This window comes from Anopheles gambiae, chromosome 3, assembly GCF_943734735.2.
Source record: "Anopheles gambiae chromosome 3, idAnoGambNW_F1_1, whole genome shotgun sequence".
In the NCBI taxonomy this organism is placed as follows: Eukaryota; Metazoa; Arthropoda; class Insecta; order Diptera; family Culicidae; genus Anopheles; species Anopheles gambiae.
Window position 1 is genome coordinate 46,879,267 of NC_064602.1, and position 14,214 is coordinate 46,893,480.

Genomic DNA, 14,214 nt, shown 5'->3' on the forward strand with positions numbered 1-14,214 from the left:
TTTAAATGCATTTTATTTGCTAAAATGTCTGTCCACTCAAAGGAATTATGGCAAGATAAGCGCTCTTTAAGCCGGTAATGTTGCAATGAATGTATGGCGATGTAATTTGTTAACTTTAACAATTCATAAGAGCAAAACGAACATTAAACAAACCATCATCATTAGCATCATCATCATCATCATCATCTACCATTACTTGAATCGTTTCTACTGTTTGTTTTTGTGCACCGTGCAAGTGCTAAGGATTTTCCGTCCAGCTGTGATTCGATTTCAATTATTTGCGGTTGCTAATATGGGTGTGATATTTCATTTTCCCTCATTTCCCCCCGCCTGCATGGACCCGTGCGGATGGAGCGGTCATTTCGTAAATCGCTTACGGAATGAAATCTGCTTTCAATTAAATTATCGCTTCGTGGCCACCAGTTCGCACCCGCCACGCTAAAGCCTGTCCCATTCGAGCCTGGTAAAGCCGATTGAAGCCTTTCTGCCACAGCTCCTGGTCCTGCTGCTGCCGCTGCTGCTGCCGTGGCTGCTACTGCAATTGCTACCGATGCTGCCGGATTATAGGTCTTTGGTGTGCAGATTAAATAACGGACTGTACGGTGCGTCACAGGGTGGGAGGCATGGAGGATGCCGGTCGACCGACCCGGCTGATCTTGTGTTGCATGTTTAATTATGAAGAGCCACATTCTCGCTGGAACATGTTTAATCAGAACGCACACTGGGTGCAACGCTCTGCGGGTTGGGATGCCTTTTTTGTCGGACTTTTTTTGTTTGTTTGCGTGCCAAATCCGTGCTTGAACAGATGCATTGAAGCTGCTGGTAATTGAAACATACGTTAGCTTTTCCTGATCGCAAATATCGTACCTGCGACATTATTGTTGCTGGTTGATGATGATGAGTGGAAATTGATATTGGTAATGAAATATATGTTTTCGTTTAATATAAAACATAGCTCAACAATATATTTTTTAATTCAAACAAATACAACTTTTCTTGTTTAATGCTAACACTTCATGTCTTTCAAAAATTGATATTTTGTCTTTACCTACTTAACAGTTGATGTTTAAGAATAAAATTGTGCAACATAATTATCTATGATGCTCCATATTTTGTTCGTTTGAAGATCTTATCTTGTTAGCAAGATAGAACTAACACAAATTTTATCTTTACGTCATGTAAAACGCTATCTTGTGGAGATCATTTTATAGCTAGCTTCAGCTTCTTGAACCGGAAATACGAAAAGTATACGACAAACCGATGCCTAACTTTTAATATTTTCTTATCATTGTGTGCGTGTGCGAGTGTTTTTTTTTGCTGCATTGAATTGGTTTCAAATTAATCTACTCTCCACATGTTCATGTTCTCATCCAATTCTGTTTTATGTGTTTTTTTTTTATGTTTCGCTTCAAACCCTTCACCGAGCGAGTTAGGTTAGAACGGAAATGAAAAGGAAAAGACATATCCCAAGTGGGTCCTTTTGCAAGATTCATCAAAACTGTTGTTAAGTCTAAAAAAGAACCTTCGTGTTGTCGACATACTAGCGGATAAGATCGAATACAAAAAAAGGAAAAGGATTTTGTCGCTCTACTGGGTGAAAATGGGGCTCACTTTACACCCTTCCTTAGACACGCCGTTCACGTTGTAGGTTTAATGGGTGCGTACGGTCTGCAAGCCTTTTGATGCTATGCTTTAACTATCCTATTACTGGCAGGTCTGGTCAAGAAAAGGGAGAAGTGCTACCAAAAAGAAGGCTAGAGTCGAACGTACTCGTGCAAAACCCAAACATACTATCCTATTAAATGTGATGAACTCTGGATGTCGTGATAAAATCAGGGCTCTTTATTGATTTGCTGCTTCTTCGCCTTCAATCATCCGCAAGGTCGATGGGTTGATGAAAACTCCCCAAAAGTCAGCTCCCCGTTCCCAAAGATCAACATCCGGCCAATATACTTGGCAGTGGAAAAGTGGTTTCTTGGCGTACCCTTTTGGTTCTTCGTTCTTTTACTCACGCAGAAAGGGTATTGTGGAACGTTACCGAATGTCTGCTGAACGAAACGAAGTGCCTTTTTGCTCCAGGAGTACAACTTCTTGTCAGGTGCAAGGTGAAAGAAAATAAATTATAAATGATTTTGGTGACAGCCATAAAAAAAAGATTCAAATCATCATGATCATCGCTATTGCGTTTGTGAGTTGCCCGAGAATAATAGCCGACAATACAATAGCGATCGATTGCTGGTGTTGGTGGTCGAAATTGATGTTTGCAGCTGCGGAATGGCACTGCGGAGAACCATTTCGTACACTTGGATCTCTGAAGCTTCTTCTAACGTGAAAATACTCCCACCGTTCATTGGATTGAGAAAAAAACCCCGTTCGCTGACTTTTCGGGGGTCGAGAGGGTTCGAACCGAGGTGAGAAGTTTGCCGGACGGTCCTATGGGGTGAGGCACAAAATCAATTAAAAAGTAATAATAATCATAAACAATAAAACAGCGCGCATAAATCACCGGCGGAAAGCAGCCCCTTCCCGGTATGCCCTTGATGCCCTGAAAGACCTAGGCAACACAGGAAATGGAATCCGTTCGGAGCGACTTTCTTCGAGCGCTGGCAACCGATGTTTACGGGTGATGTCAGCGGCATCGAGTTCGAAGCGGCCCAGGAGTTGTTGATAATGTGTGCACTTAGACGGTAAATAAATGTTCATCTCGGAGGCTCGTCTAGCGCCGACACTGTAGGAGGGTGACAATGATGATGTGTGTGGAGGTCACAGTCGCGGGTGATAAGAAAGGGGTGATTTTAATTACCTTAATAACTGTCTTTACACTCACTTTTCTGCTCATGGATGTGTACTCCGCACGAGCGGGGATTGTTGGTTCTTTCTTCATTGTTGTACGCGTTGAAGTGGGCACCTAGTGTGTAGACTTTGGGGTAGGTACCGAAGTGGGGTGGTTTCTGTAGACTAGATTATTTTATGGCCTCGTTTCTGAACGGATAGCAATTGTGTATACTAGACTGCTCTTTCGCGTCCCATCATCATCATCATCCTCATCCATCGACGTCTAACTGCCGCCTTAGAGTACGTGTTTTCTTTACGTGATTTTAATGGCCCATTATTATTAAATACAATTTCTCAATGGTTTGGGCAAAGCAGGGGTGCGGGTGTGAAATGATTTCTTATTCCCTGTTCGTGTTATCCATTGTTGGAGTAAATTGAACAACATGGATAGAGCTTAATGGCATATAACCTAGTATGAGTTTTAATTTTGCTTTTTTGGAACCCTTTCGACGGTTGAAAAAAATATGTGCCGTGTTGCATAAACCGTTTATAATTAAAAAAGGATGCCCGTTCCAGAACCGCTTGAAAGCGGGTATAGAACATGAACCAAATTTAATGTCCGTTCGCTGTTCGCCGTTTGCAGTAGAACTACAACGCAACTCGCGCAAATTTCACCCTTAAAGGCTGTTGTCAAGCAAGTTGGTGCAAGTTCCACCATTGATTTTCAGCTTAAAGTTGGAACCATCGGGTACAATACCTGCCATAAATTTGTCCATTTTTCCACCCTTTAGCCATCCGTCGGTGTTGGTTCGTTTTGGTGGTTTTAAAATGTTTACGACCTGCCGGTTAACGGCCGGGAGTGTGCGTTTGATGTTTTACGCTTGGTTGAAGTAAAATTTAATAACCTCATCCAGGTCGAACTGCAAGCGCGCATCGGCGATGTGTACGCAACATCGAGTACTCTTTCTCTTTCTCTCTTCCACGCGGCGGCAAGGAAGTTTTTGACAAAGGCGCACTCTGAATCGCCCATGGGAGAATACGCAAAAACAGCCGCGGCGCGGGTTGATTGGAATTGATAATAAACAGTAATTTGTAAACCCTCCCCGGGCAGAGTGAGATTAGCCGGGTCAGCGAGGCTCGGAATATTATTCAAGGAGCACGCTTCAAAACCGTCCATTTTTGGACGGGTTGGTGGACGCATTGGCGTACCATTGGCCGGGTGTGCTGGGGTGAACTTGAGACGCTCCACTGATACAACATTCACACGTTGGGTGCTAATGTTTGCAAATGAAATCAAATTTAGTAACTTACAAAGGCGAGATTGGCTTTCCTCAGCAGTAATACACAGTGCGTTGAGGTAATTGTTTTTCAAGATAGTATAATCCACAGCCACAAGGCACACCGTTCGTCCTCAGAAGTCAGAATTGATATATGAGCTAGTAGTAGTGTGCCAGAAATTAATCTCCTAGATAGAATTATCACCATGGCCCATGGTACAATGTGTGTATTCATTTACATGCATAAAATTTATTATGCAACAGCTTTGTTGCAGCAAATCCTTAATTTCAAAGCCACAGCAACTGCAACATCTGGATATCTTCCTTTAACGGGACAGATCTGGGGGATAGAGTGCGCTGGCTAGCACGAGCAGTAGATCCTAGTCCAGTTGTGTAGCCCTGCCCGGAAGAAAATCTCGTTTGTCATGGTGTTGCCACAGCAGTCGTACCGGCTCGGCAGGGCGGGCGCACATGCATGCGAAACATTACACAAAACATCAAGTTGATTGCTAAAACGTGAGCCGAAATGAAATCCCATCGAATTGTTCGTTCGCCGGGTGGATGAACGTGCTGCCGTACCATCAACGGCCGGACGGACGCGGTAAGCTCGGAGCTGCCGAACAGGGTGGAGCAAAGCCTTCGGCAAGTCGAGCATCCATCTCAAATCCGACAGTTTGACGGATGTTTAATTGTTGTTCCGGCAGAACTTTCGGTTGCACTGTATAATCCTCGATCAGGGGCAGGGGGTGGCTGAGGGATGGCTTGGCTGGTCGAAAGATTCTCCAGGATGTGCTGCTAACGCTAGAAGCCGATTTGAGATGGTCTTGCTGTGTTTTGGATAGTTGAGAAGCGATTTGAGCACACGATAGACTTTGGTTCGGATTACACAGTCGGGAGGGAAATTCGTCGATCGTCGTCGTTACGTCGTGTCAGTAACGGATGAACGTTGGTGTCAAAAGTTCGATGTAACACTTGAACTTTACATTTTACGGATACTTTACGTTGCTAACTGGTGGAATCTTATTACTGCTCTGAAACAAACAAACAAAAAAGGCAAAACATTGATTGGGAAATCACATCGTCAAAGGTTATATTTCACTAAGACAAAATTCACCGTCATTCGAAAATTTCTCATATAAAAAAAAGGATTCAGTTGTTAGAAAAGAATAAAGAATGCATGATGGGGAACGGGCAAGAAGGAGGGGGCTGGGATCCTCAATTGTCATTACTTGCAACGGCATTCGCCCCATCGTAAGAGCAATCGTGGAGTTGATCCCGGCGAAAAAATAACAAGCATAAAGCATCATCCCCCACCGGAAGCACGGAGCGGAAACGGGATGTCTGAGCAAAATATGTATCATTTCCTTCGTGGCATAGCGGCATAGATGATTTACGATCTGGGAGGTCACCTTGTGATGTGTGTGCGTGCGTGCGTGAATGTGTGCCGGGTATGATACCGGCAGGGCCTCCTATTGGTATGCTCGCTATTGTCGAATCGTGCCTTTAGGAATGCTTTTAAGCAAATCTGTTATTCGCGGAAGAAAGTTAACGCGAACGGCAGTTTTTGGAGGGGCTAGCAATTTATCACAAGCGGATGGAATGTTATTGATTTCTTTTGTGAATTTGTATAAAGATCAGGGGAGCGCTTTCGAAATGGATGGCATTTGTGGGAAGATACCATATGCCTGCGTCCGCCTTTTTTGTATTGGCTTTGACGATCAGGTGTTATTATTTATGCTGCTAGAACTCGTACAATAATGGCTTAGGGTTGTGTTGATTTTGTGACCAGCGATTGTGATCCTTATTTGAAGAATGGATGTTTTGAATGTAGAAGAAACTGATCCATTTCTTGGTATGCTCAAGTGCTTCTCATTTTATATCAATACACTTTGTCGTTTTAGGAGAACCTTTTATCGGTTTAAGTTCATTTCATATTAAAAGTAGAAAGCTGTATCGCATAAGTATTTCATAAAATATTAAAAGCTCTCTTCTCCTTATTTAATGCACCAACAAGCAGTAATACGTTTGGCTATGCAGGACTATGCAGGATCAGTCCTGAATATGGGGTGCTTGGTTCATACGAAAATTGAACCACTGACGGCTAAGTGGTTAATTCGTAAGACTTGAACAATAATAATCATATTTTCATTATTTTGAGTATTATTATAATTATTTTAATTATTGTAATAATAATAATAATAATAATAATAATAACAATAATAATAATAATAATAATAATAATAATAATAATAATAAAAATAATAATAATAATAATAATAAAAATAATAATAATAATAATAATAATAATAATAATAATAATAATAATAATAATAATAATAATAATAATAATAATAATTATTATTATTATTATTATTATTATTATTATTATTATTATTATTATTATTATTATTATTATTATTGATTTCATTATTACAAACGTGATGGTAATAGTAATGCGCCAAGGCCATAACAGAAGTCGGAGTATATCTTTAAACTGTTCCTCTTGAAGATATTCCATACTCAAATGCATCGGAGCTAGCATTGAACTCTGCAGACATACGAATCATAGGGTCTGAACGACCAGCACTGGATTGAAGCTGAGGTATCTGCAGAATATTTCTAGTCCTAAGCAGGCGAGATGGTGCAAACATGTTGATGCGGGGCAATAGAGACGTTGAGTCGATGGCCCCGTTGACAAGACCACCAGTTATGATGGTATAATTTAATTGAATAGTATTGAATGTTGAGCTGTACAAAAATATGAAAAAAATTATATTAAGACAATACCAATGTAGGAGATTGTAATTCAATTCGATTCAATACGATGCACAGATAAAACATTTATATGCTCATTTTTAAGAGTCGAATAGAAGGCTTCAATGGGAAAGTATACTTTCTCTACATCAGAACAATCGAACAAAATGATTCCTTCCGATCCGTGGTGGGCACGGCAACACATTTTTCAAGTGTGCTCCAGTCTTATAAAAATCCCCCTTGTCTTAGGAAGAGAATTAAGAAGGCTTCAAGCCCTCCACAGAGCAATCTTCAATGGGCAAAGCACACTGAAGTGCCTTGCTAGACCTCCAGACTCGATCAAACTGTGTTGTTTTTGGTGGTCGTTAAGCGGCCGCTCTTTGTTGTTACGTCACTTTCGATGTGACATTTTACTCTCCAAACTCCTCACTGCACTTGGCTTGTGTGTGTGTGAGTGCATTCTAACAGTTTGCTGGATTCGGTTGACTGTCGACCGTTCTTTTGGACATCGGTCACCAAACAAAAAGGAGGAAAATAGTGCTTGTTGCCTGGGGCTAGTCATTGGAGCAGTCGACGAGGGTGGTTTAGAACGGGCTTATGTTGCCTTCCGGCAACGCGCCATGCTTCATAATCGGTTCCTAAATCGCTTCTCGCACTAACAAAGTGGTAGTCTGCACTTGTACCGATAAACAAACAAATAAATCATTTTTCTTTCGAAGCATTCTGGCTCGCCCGCTCTGTATGTTTTATTCTGGCAGCATTCGCCGTATGAGTTGTTTGACTCTTCTTCTTTTTTGCACAACCTCTAAAGCAGGACATTTAACCTACTGAGCTAGGTGATGAAGAAGATGCAGAGTCGCTTAAGTTTTGATCGAAGTTTTGAACTCGTGATTTAAAGTACGCAACACATTTTTTTTCGAAAAATGTTGTTTTACTTTTGTGAGATTTACAAATTTTATCAGAGATTTAACTGTAATTTATTAATTATTTCAGAGACAGGCATTTAATACTTGTCGTAAAGGATAAAATGATTTTATGTGCAATCTTGCTCAATTAAACTTATGTTCAGAAATACGAATATAATGTTATTATTATTTTTTTATATATTTAAAGTATTTTTGTTTCTTCTCGATCAGCTGCGTTTGCATGCGGTAAATTTCAAGTGCAAAAAAAATAAAATCGTGTTGCGCTCCACCGACCATGCTCTCCACAGACGTTTGTTTACCTTCCACATCCAAAGAAAATATCTTTGAGTGAGCCAAAATTTGCGGGTTCTGCTGGAATCAAAATCAAATCAAACAAACCGACCGATGGGCTGACACTAATGTCACATGGTCAGCAGTATTTTTGCTTCCCACTTTAACGGGCTTCCTTCCCCAAAAACGTTTCCCACCGTTCACAAGGCGGGCGCTTCGATGCAGAACCAACCCATTTCTGCTTGCATACACCTTTCACTCGTCGTTAACGGTTGAGAAGCTCTTGATAAACATGCTGATTTAAAATCATTAGGTATTTTTTCTGTTGTCGTTAACACATGATCAAACTACTGTATCTTTTCTCCGTCAGCATGTGTGCATGTGGGTCGGTGCTTCTATTTAATTATAATTCTCATCAGAAACAAAAAAAGGATGGTAAACATGGCAAAGCAATATGCTTTAAAGCTGTTGGATATTTGTTGTTGGTCCAGTTTCAAAACCGCAGCTGATTTTTGAACCAGTTTCGTTACGGTTAATTTCTAACAAGCTAGGAAGGGCTTCATCGCGACCCTAATTAAAAATTGACCATCATATTTGTAGAATTTCATCGATTCATGTCTAAATATTTATCACTTACTCATTCTAAAATTCTTAGATAGAAGATAACATGACAGAAAGATCATGTATTTAATCATTTTAAACCATGCTAAAGCGAAGTAAATCGAAACAATTGTATGGTACACCTTTTGCAGTAAAATATTTTAAAACATTTTCCAATCGGAAAAATAATAACAATAAATTGCATTGCTCACATGACATATATTCCCTTTATCCTTGCTTTCAATCCAGCTAATGCCGATTGTTTTCCCCGTGACGCGCCATTCCACGTGTACGATAACGATAGCTGTTAAGTTGAGGATATATTTCCTGTTTGTTTGCGAAACAGCCGACAGGAAATTGGCGATTGCTTGGGCATTTGTGTTTGTGCTTTGCTTTGCTTTGCTCAGCTACCCGTCGTCCTCTTCTGTTGTGGTTATGATAGCGTAAAGTTAGCAGCATATATACGGTTGCACGAAAGCAAGCGGTCTCCTGCTCTTCGCACGGGAATGGCGAATGAAAGGGAATGAAATTGAACGGAATGAGACTCCCGCACCCACACTGCGATGCGGAGGAGAATAATGTAAGAAAGCCCAAGTGCCGAGTATCGAACAAACACCCGGAACGCATGGTGTCGCAAAGAAAAGCATCGTCAGCCACGTGCCAGCGGGATCCAGAATGAAAAGCCCAATTGATTGACTAACTATTTACTTGCCGGACGGATGCGCTCCGCGTACGCCCGCCGTGTGGTCCGTAGACTGGAGCCAAGTATCGACAAACCGCTCAAACGAACGGTGCCATTCTAAGATGTTTACCTTCTTATGTTCAGTTGCGCCGACTGCACCACGGTACTTTCTCTCTCCCTCTCTCTCTCTCTCTCTCTCTTTCCCTACTTAGTCCACAAACATGGAAAAGCGGAAAGGAACGCTCCAAAGAAAGTGGGTGAAGGAGTTAGCCAGAACACACCTCCTCGTCGGCGTTGCCGGAGCTCATGTTGTGACTCTGGCGAGCATTAACAATGGATGGCTGGATGAGGTACGATGACGACGGTGAATTTGATGATGATGATTACTGCTATTATTATTGCCGTGACAAGTGAATCGATCTAGAAAGGAGAGAGAAAGAGAGAGTGTGTGTGTGTGTGTGCGTGCCCGCCAGTACTGGCCGTGTTGCTAAACAACGCGGCATGTAGCTTATGCTCGGGTGGAACGTACCCGATACGTCCTGCATTGTTGCGGACTGATTTGATCCTGGCACGGGTACAAAGCGGTGCGGTTGGTGTCAGGATTCGCCTGGGTACGGACGGATATCTTCTCGACCGTCCCGAGAGCAACCTGCGTTATTTGTGTCCTTCGGGGCCGGTCCAGTCTACGCCCGGCGAAAGGGATTTATTATACGTACCGGAGCTCACAATTTTCCGATGCCACCGATGCCTGGAAAGCCTCGGAAACCCGGACACAGGTTTCCGCTGGGACATAATGGAGCCGGGATTGATGATGTGGCGCTCTTCGGGTGAGTGAACCTGAAAAGAAGGGTATGGCACGGTGAAGCGGCCGCCCGATATGGTTTCAAGGCTCGTTGTCTTTGTTCCGGATCCCACATATTCCAACGAGCGTCCGGTCGGTTGAGCGTAATTGCGGTTGCCTCTTGTGTGGATGAGATTACTTACGTCGATGTTCGGGTGTGCGATGGGCAGTGTAATTGGGTATGAACTGAATAATTACCACACATCCGCATCAATGGTCTATGATGCGAATCGTACACTTTTGGCACAATTCGCAAACCTGGCAGGATATTAACGTTTCGTTTTCTTTGCGCTGAGAGAAAAATAATGTATGGAAATATCACTACCTTGTGGCATGATTGTTTCTCTCTGTGTCATGTAATTGTAATACATTTACATTTCAAGATCTATTTGATTTGAGAAATGTGAATGATTAGGTAGATTGTTCAGCGAAATTAATATCGACCTACATGCTCATGTCAGATTATAAAGACATCCTATCTAATATTCTTATCATTATCTCACAACTGGACTGTCAATCTTGGAGACGGAGATGGTCCCACATGGGAATAGAATCCGTCCAGTACTTGTAGGTGTCCGGTGCTTCTTCTTTCTACTTGGTTAATACTTTTATACATGGACTTGCATATCTGTGATACGGTTGATTTACGCATAGGTTTGTTCTGCGTATGGGTGGCTTTATCTTTTCGAGATTTGAAACCATGACTCATAACGGCCATGATTTGGCAACGTACGATTTGACGACTGTATTCCGGAACCATCTCATGAGTGTAGTTCAGCAGTCTACACAATGTCACAACATTTTATCTACATACCACATAGCCATACATATCCTTAGGCTACTCCTGTTAAATAGAACCGTACACAAAGCATCGCTCAAACGAGCTAGTGTGTCGGCATTGATGCGAAATGTTTTGATACACTTTGTTGCAGTACGCTATATCAAACGAATGCAGAGCAACGGTATTCATCCACAGAAAGTGAATGCTAAAGTACGAACCCACACCTCCATCAGTGTAGTGCTAGCAGCGGCCACTTCATTCGCATCAAATCTCTGTTAAAGGGCTTTAGCCGACAGGCATGGGGTCCTGTGTATGACCGTTTTGCATTGGGTAACCGGGTCGCTAGGTTCAGATGTTTATCTTTCCGGCTCGCATATTAATAACAAACCGTGTGGTCCGTCAGCCGACTGCTCACGCATATGGCACCGTAGTACGATGCAGCCTCCGAAACAAGGCTTCCGAGTGCTGTGATAAACTTAACAGTGCAACATCTGATCGCGATGTCAGATACACCGTGATAAATATTTAAGTTTGTACTTAGTCGAACGAGCTACTAAACGTCGAATGATTAATGGCTCAATAAGTTTGTACCAAGCGTGTAATTGCACTTCAGCAACAACGGTTTAATGCTGCTACCTGTCAATGACGTTGCTGCAATTTGTTGACCTTTTCAATGGCACGCGTCGCGTACGTTGCAAACGGATGGTTTTTAATTTGGGACCACTTTAACACGACACCTAGAGTTTCATTTTACATTAAAAGTACATCGTTATGCTCGATGCATTGCACCGTTGTGTTACATTGTATTCTTTGTGTATCGATCGTTACAGTTTGTGTGACACAGTAGTGTGGCCGGATGTTGAAGGAATACATCCAGCAAGATATTTCCCGATAATCTCGGCTTGGCGTAGTAAGCTTCGCATCGGAACCTTTGGCAGGCCGGTGCTAACGAGTTGACGCTTTCTGATCACGTACTTTCCGTTTCACCGGTGCGGTGAATCCTAGCTTTCGCTAGTTCAATGGGTTTTCCTATCGGTTGCCGCAACTTTGCTTTCTGCGCGTTTGCTTCCTGCGGTACTTGAGTAGAATGTATCATAGGGCATGCACTTATTTTACTGATTTGCACACCCGACGGCTTGTGAAGAAAGGTATAAGATAAGGCGGGCGGGATTGCTAAAGCGAAGGAAGCGAACATTTGCGCACTGCCCGTGTTTATGAATAAAACGCACGCCTCTGCTTCGCAAACGTGCTTTCCGCAGCTGTGGCTTGGGACACGGCAGCTGAAGTAACTGTAATGTTTAAGCTTAATAAATTAGACTACATTTTCATCCGTAACAGACGCCTGTAAAATGAAGGAACATTCATAATGAATAATGTTTGATGCCACTTTAAAAAAATGTTTTAAAATATACACACAAAACCATTGAAGGACGTTTTTCACTGCTCTAAAACACGTGCTCGGAAGAGCTGCTGTGGGGTGGCAGATGCATTGCAGTGATGCAATTAATTAACACCCTGCACGCATTGCAACACCTGCGCTCCCACAAGGAGCTTTCAATTGTGCTCAACCGGTGCAGCACTGAGAGGAACAAATTTGTAATTACCAGTTGCATGACTGGTTGATGATTTGTGTCGGCAGCATCGATAGAGCAACCACTTGAACCCGGGTTGATCGTTTAGCAATCAATAACCGAATCCATCAAAATCGAAGCGCACCAAACCCATCATCACATGATTTGCGGGTGCACTGTTGTACCCGACGTCGTAAAACGAGCCATACCTGGTTTTGGTGGCTGCACTGCGCTCTCTACTACACCCGACCCGGCCGCTAGTATCATCTTACCTTGCCGTATGGTTACCTGACAGAAGAGAGTGTGCGAGCTCAAGTGGGTCGCTACGTGAATAACGACGTCAACGAAGACTCCCATCGCCCATCTCCGAACCCGCACACTACGTATCGTGCAGTTTCCGCTTCGGCAGACAATCAAACATCAATCTGGAGTCCATTGTTTGCTGAAAAGTGCAATAATGCACCCGCGATAAGATCGCTCCACAACGCAGCGAACGCAGCGGTTGTGGTGGTGCATGTGGTGACGAAACGGTACCGGGACAGGGAAAAGGGAGTTCAAGAAAAGTGACCTCTTAACATTTCGATCACGCATCCACTCTCGCTAGGCATTCGATGGTTCTTTCGCGCCAGAATGGAGCGGAAAGTGACGGTTTCGAGTGGTTTTGCACTTTCCGAGTGGCTGCAGCGAGCAGCGTTAGAGAGATACTCTTGAAAATGAAGTAATTAGGAGGGCGCGCACAATCGGTTTCGCCGAGCGGTTGGGTTGATTTGATGGAATTGATTTCCATGCCAGATAATTGTATATAATTAGCAACACGCGGCAGTCGCGGGAACGACGCAGTCCCGCAACGCACAACGATGACAACAGGCACAACACGGTACGCGAAGGATGCGGAGACATTTCCGGACCATTTCCAGAATTAATCAGATGAAGCACACAGTCGACATCCGGTGTTTGGGAGCAAAGCTTTCGTACTTAGCACCACACACGCACACAACGATCAGGCATTCGGTTTAATCGATAAACAATCATGCTTTGCTGTAGAGTCGTTAGGTAACGGTGAATATTCTTCGATTTTATATCGGGGTTGTGTGTGTGTGTGTTTTTTTATTGAAAACACTCATGCTGTTCTTATTCTGTAAACATTGTGACATAAAACATTCATCACATGCGGCTTTCCAATACTGCAGGGCATTCAATTAGAGAGTCATATTTCGGAGCAGACTTCCTCATAACGTCTAAGCCATGCTTGGATTTCCCGGAATAATTCCTATATGGTACAAACTTACGCAATATTTGTTCTAATTTGTGAATTTGATATCTGTGGCTTTGCAAGCACACTGTGCTGCGTAAGGGATGTATGTATAGTGTGGCCTAATTTATGTGCTTCACTCCAAAGTCACTAGCCAGTATCCGGCATCCGAAAGTATGGTGCAAATGCAATGGGCAATTCTCAATGCGAGATTGCCTGGTATTGAGCATTGTGTAACCTACATCAATCGTATCCCATCGTTAAGACTGGCCTGTTGGTTTTAAGGGTCACAGTTTGGGGGGAAACCATTCACCCGAATGGTGAAGCACTGGCACACCAATTGAATGGCGTGCACATCCAGCAGCAACTGCAGTCTTGCTCGATACCGATGTTTTCGTGCACTGGAACCAATTACAGATGCTGTTCCCCAAAAACCAACCTCACCATCCACCCATAGAGAGACGGAACTGTCGTTGGGGGTTTTT

At 42.9% G+C, this 14,214-nt stretch overlaps 1 protein-coding gene across 2 annotated transcripts in view; it reads left to right on the forward strand.

Moving 5' to 3' along the window:
- LOC1279430 (thrombospondin type-1 domain-containing protein 4) overlaps nt 1-14,214 on the forward strand; it is a 92,765-nt gene that overhangs the window by 2,129 nt on the left and 76,422 nt on the right. The window lies entirely within an intron of this gene.